General features: G+C 35.7%; 1 pseudogene; it reads right to left on the bottom strand.

Moving 5' to 3' along the window:
* The window catches only part of LOC129320390 (50S ribosomal protein L2, chloroplastic-like), a 32,155-nt pseudogene extending 26,906 nt beyond the window's left edge, over positions 1–5,249 (bottom strand).
* Positions 5,250–6,000: the final 751 nt, after the last annotated feature.

Raw genomic sequence — 6,000 nt, forward strand, 5'->3', positions numbered from 1 at the left:
ACATTCTTAAAAGTTTTCAATTTGCACATCAAAGTCTTGCATTCATTCATTTATCATTCTTCATAAATTTTGTGAAAAAGCTCCCATTAGTTCCTAAGCTTTCATTATACTCAATCTACTCTTTCAAGAGAGTTTATCTTTGAGAAGAATTTTAATTTATAAACAAGTTGAAATATTGAAAAGAGATTTTTCAAGTGATTTGTAACAACTTGTTAATTGTAGTAAGGCTAGTTAATTGAAACAAGACCAGTCAAGTCTTGTGAGTTGTATTGAGGTTGCAAGCACCCACTTAAGATTGTGATTATAGTTAAAAATCTCAAAGGTGATCATAAGGACTAGACATAAGCCAAGATTTGAGATGAACCAGGATAAATCTTATGTCAAATATTTTTACTCATTGTATTTGTCTTCCTCTTTTTAAAGTTCTCTAGAAAAATTAATTGTCACCTAATTCACCCCCTTTTTGGGTACCAGTCTTATCTAACATTTGGTATCAAAGATTGGACTCTTGATCAAAGGGTTAATAATCTAAGAGGATCCTATGGATGGTTTTAGCGATAGTATTCTTCCTAAGGGTGCTGAGATCAATAGCCTCTAGAATTCAATGGTGAAAACTATACCTTCTAGAAGAGCAAAATGAGATTGTTTTTTGGGGCATCAAATGTAGATTTATGAGGAATTGTTGAGAATGGTCTCTATATTTCTATCAAAATAGTGGAAGAACAGCAAGTAAGAATAGTGAGGAGCAAATTCACTAAAAACAAAGAGAAGCTGGTGCTACTAAATTCTAAGGCTAAACTGATAATTGCAAGTGCCTTGAGTCACCAAGAATACTTCCATGTCAGCAATCTTAAAACCATTAAGGAAATGTAGGATGTAACATCTCAAAATTTTTGATCCCTATATTACTGCTAATTAAGTGTAAATTTGTAGATTAATGTGAGATTAGAGTTTGGAGTGGTGGAATGTCATTTTGACTCTTTTGGGTGTTATATGAATAGATTAGAGTAGGAGAACAATATTGCGAAGTAGAGCATGTGAGTGTAGTGAGGGATTTCCTCAATTTCTTCAAGTATGGTGAGGGATTTCATTAGTCTAATAATCCTATCCCTTAATTGTTTATCTTTCACATCTGCTACTCGTCCTAGTTCTATTTTGTATGTCATGTTCTCTTGTAATTCTATCTCTTCAGGTGCAATCATATGAGAAGGATCTGGTTAATATCTCTTAAGCTAAGACACGTGGAATACATGATGAATCCTAGACAACTGTAGAGGTAAGGCAATTTGATAAGCGACTAGCCTGATTCTCTCTAAAACTTTGAATGGACCTATGAATCTAGGAGTCAATTTCTTGGCTCTAATTGACCTCTTATTTTTTATTGTTGGCGTAACCTTCAAAAATACATGGTCACCTACTAGGAACTCTAATGGTCTTTAAAGATAACTCTTGTGCTTGCTTTGAGCTATTAAAATTTTTTATCTTATTATTAACTCAATCTTTTGCATAGTTTAGTCCACAATGTCAAGCCCCACTATACTTCTTTCACTCAACTCAATCCAATAGAATAGTGATCTACACTTTCTTCCATATAGAGCCTCATACAGTGCCATTTAAATGTTGAAAATGATTGTCCTAGCTACCATGCAACTCTAACACACAAGACCTAGCATATCTTCTAAAGTCTAAATAGTTTGTTTTGTCTGCCTGTCAGTCTGAGGATGATAAGCGATACTAAACTTAAAAGTAATACACTTAGCTCTTTATAATGCTCTCCAAAATCTAGACTTAAAGCTTAAATCATGGTTCGAAACTATATCCTTCGATGCTTTGTGCAAATGCACAATCTCTTAGATATAAGTCTTTGACAGCTTCTCTAGAGAATCACTTACCTTAATGGCTAGAAAATGAGCTAATTTCATCAATTAGTCTACAATTACCTAAATAGCATCATGTCCTAATTGAGTTCTTGGCAATCCAGCAATGAAATCCATGGAAATAATATCCCATTTCCACTTAGGTATTTCTAATGGTTGCAATGTTTCGACTGGTCTTTAATGCTCGATTTTAATCTTCTGACAGGTCAAACACTGAGTCATAAAGTTAGTCACTTCTGTCTTCATACCTTATCACAACCAATACCGCCTTATATCTTGATACATTCTCGCAGCTCCTAGATGAATCCTATATTTACTGCAATGTGCTTCACTCAAGATCACCTTCCTTAAATCTACATCGTGAGGTACACAAACTTGTCTTGATAGACAATGAACCCATTATCATTAAAATTGAATTCCTTGGTTTGATTCGACTTAATCTCTTCTTGAATCCTAAGAAGATACTTGTCTTCTAGTTGTGCCATTCTCAGGTCTCTTTAAAAATCATTACTGATTACTATGGAATAGGCACCAACCAATGCTTTTAGTGGTGCATCGTATTGTGACTCTAGAAAAGATTGCATCAATCTATGCTCCTGTACTATTAGCATTGCCACATGTAAAATCTTTCGACTCAAGATATCAGCAACCACATTCGCATTACCTAGATGGTATTTCAGCTGAAAATTATAATCTATGAGAAGCTCCATCCATCTCCTTTCTCTCATATTCAACTCCTTTTGATCCCTTAGTTATTTTAAACTCTTATTGTAACCCTCCCCTATATCTACTTAATACAGGAGAAGATTAAAAGAATCAACACTTAAACACCCTAATCACAAATTAAAGAAATTATTTAAAAAGCTTTGGCTAAAGACTCATTTCACAAAATCATCAAAAACCATAATATATTAGAGAATACATAATGGAAGCATATCATACATTTGTATAATGTGTAGAGCACACAACCCATACGCATTCCTATTTTAATTTCATTCATTTAAAATCTCAAAATCTGGTTAGGAATTGGTCCGTGTGTCATGGTGTGTAGTACGTGCAGTGCGACATTTGGCATAGAGCCACACGCCTAACTTTCTGTGACATGCACCGCAGCATGTGACCTCATGCACCGCGGCATGTCTATCCAAAATTTCTACTGTCATTTTGACAAAAAATGACAAACTTCTGGCATGCATCATTTTCACATACAACATTCAATCAAAGTGATTCAATCATTCACACGAAGTATATCTCATAAGCTAGCTAATGAGATAGGTTTGGACACAATCTAATGGTCTGATAAAAATTTAGACACCTAAGTGATCAAATCGATCCCTTTCTCTCGTTAGACCATACAAGGCCTTAAATCAAGTCTAAAAGGACCTAATATACCTAATTAACCACTTTATATCATAATTATATGCATATATCAAAATTTGACCCCTGAACGGTCAATTTTCACATTTTACAAATTTGCACAATTTGCCAACAATTGGCACAACTCTACCTACTTGGCTTTTTTCTCAACATAAACTTATACATTCACATTCATATGACAATCACAATTCAATCTTAGCCCAAAATTACTCATTTCATCATAATTTCTCACATGGGCTTAAGATTCACCAATATTTACAACAATTCAACACGTATACACCTAAATCTTTAGCCCTTGATTAATTTCATCACATATACATACAGTTGGGCTAAGATCTCACAAAATTACTACTCAAATCATGCATGCAATCTTATGACAACTCATTTACACACAAATATACACTAGTTCAATTCATTATACAAACTCCAAGTTTACACAGCTTCAACAACTCAAGCCGGTCTAGACTCTCTTTTATTGCCCTGATCACTACCCAGTCTTGTAAAAATGTAACTGTGAGAGTGGGATAAAAATTTTGGTAACAGAATAACTCGCTTTGCATGACTATCATATGCAACTATATGAAAGTAAAACATATTATACAAATCCATGCCAATGATCATACCTATTCCTCTTATAGGACTACAAACCAGATCGATCTTGAAAATTATATCCTTAAACCGAATCTCTACATTTTGACAATTTTTACTTGTAATACTAGACAATCTAGAAGGCATCGTCACTTTAATAAGCATAGAAAATTCTTGCAATAACAATTTCAATCTATTCACACAATCTTTAAACATAAAGGAATGAGTGGCACTCAAATCAAATAGTACCTTTGCTTGGCAATCACAAATAGAAATCATACCTTTGATTAGGTTTGGAAATGCTCTAGCCTCTTCCTGCATAATTGTAAATACTTGGCCAGGAATTATGGAACGCTGCTCAATCCCCCAACTCTGCCCTCTAGGCACTATCTCACTATGTGACCTAACTTGCTATAGTTCAAGCAAGCCTAACATCTTCCCGTATGAGATAGACCATAAATGTTACATTGGGGTGTCTTTCCAATACTCAAAGTTAGAGATAGAACATTCGATGCTTGCTTTGAAGACTATAATGGCCCAATTCTCACATCCCTACCTCTCTACATTAGCCCTCTCTGTATAGGTCAAAATTGAGATCCTTTACTAAAACCTCTCCTTTCGAAAGAAACTAAAACTACTCACACTAAACCCAAGCCTCTGTGAAATTGTACTTGTTGAACCTAAAAGGGATGAAAACCTCCCCATACTATCTCTCCTCCTCTCGACATCTGCCTCTCTACTATACTTAGCTGCTACTCTCAGCTTATGGTACATCTCCTCATAAGTTATCGTATTAAGCAATGCTATCTGCTAGCAATATTTGGGTCTCAGCTTTTTCCAATAACCTCTTAGCCTTCCACTTTGTATCACTACTGTGTTGGAGGTATGTAGAGTAAGCTGATAGATCATTAAACCTCCTTATGAACTCTTCCTCATCCAGATCTCCCTGCCTAAATGCTTCTAAACGAGATTGGGAGATACTGGTCAAAGAAAACCTTTTTGAACTCATCCCAACTCAACTGAATACCACTTAAAGGCCTCACGGACTCTTACCACCTCTTGGTAGCTCTAACTAGTTGCACTATGGTCAAGACAACCTTCTGCTCGGGGGTACAAATTCACCTCAAAGATGGTTTCCATTTGCTCTATCCATAGGTCTATTTCCCCCTCTCTCATGCTTTCATCGAAAGTCAGTGGGTTAAACCAAACAAATATCTTCCAAGCACGATCAATAGATGGATTAGTGTCAGGAATCTCTTGCCTGCTACCCGAACCTTGAGATGGTTCAGGTCTACTGTGTGCTTCCTCACACACTAGGATATTCTGAGCCTCAACTCTCTCATCTTGCTCTCTTCCTCTTAGGATCGTGTCATTATCCCTAACAGTCTGTCTTATATCTACCACCATATCCTTGAGCTCTTCAAGTAATTCATAGTGTCTATCTCTTCATGGCTAAACTGGTTAAACTTTTGACTCCCGCTCCTCCTCAACAATCCATCTAAACATAGTACCAGACAAGTACCTCTCCTCATACTGTACTATTTTCTCCCCTCATAAAGATGAAAATAAGAAATACAAAGGACATTAGGGAAAGAGTTGTGTAATGATCAAGTATAAGTTGCCATATCTCTAAATGAATGTATCAACCACAATCAGGTCTCGAAAGTAAAGAAATTGATACCAAATTGTAACCCTCCCATATATCCATTTGATCCAGAAGAAGATTAACAAAATCACCACTTAAACACACCAATCACAAATCGAAGAAATTATTTGAAAGGCTTTGGCCAAAGACTTGTTTCATAAAATCATCAAAAAACTATAATACATCAGAGAATATACTGCAAACGCAAATCATACATTATATAATACGTAGTAGACACAACCCATATGCATTCTTATTTTAATTTCATGCATTTAAAATCTTAAAATCATATTAGGAATTGATTCGTGTGCCACAACATGCAATACATGCACCACAACTTGTGGCATAGAGCCACACGCCCAACTTTGTGTGACATGCGCTGTGACATGTGACCACATGCACCGCGACATGCTTATCCAAAATTTCTACTATCATTTTGGCAGCAAAATGACGAACTTCCTGTATGGGCCATTTTCATATACGACATCTCATCTGAGTGATTTAATCACCCAC

Source organism: Prosopis cineraria, unplaced genomic scaffold, assembly GCF_029017545.1.
Source record: "Prosopis cineraria cultivar Desert tree isolate PC_DT_omini unplaced genomic scaffold, ASM2901754v1 PC9, whole genome shotgun sequence".
Taxonomy (NCBI): domain Eukaryota; kingdom Viridiplantae; phylum Streptophyta; class Magnoliopsida; order Fabales; family Fabaceae; genus Prosopis; species Prosopis cineraria.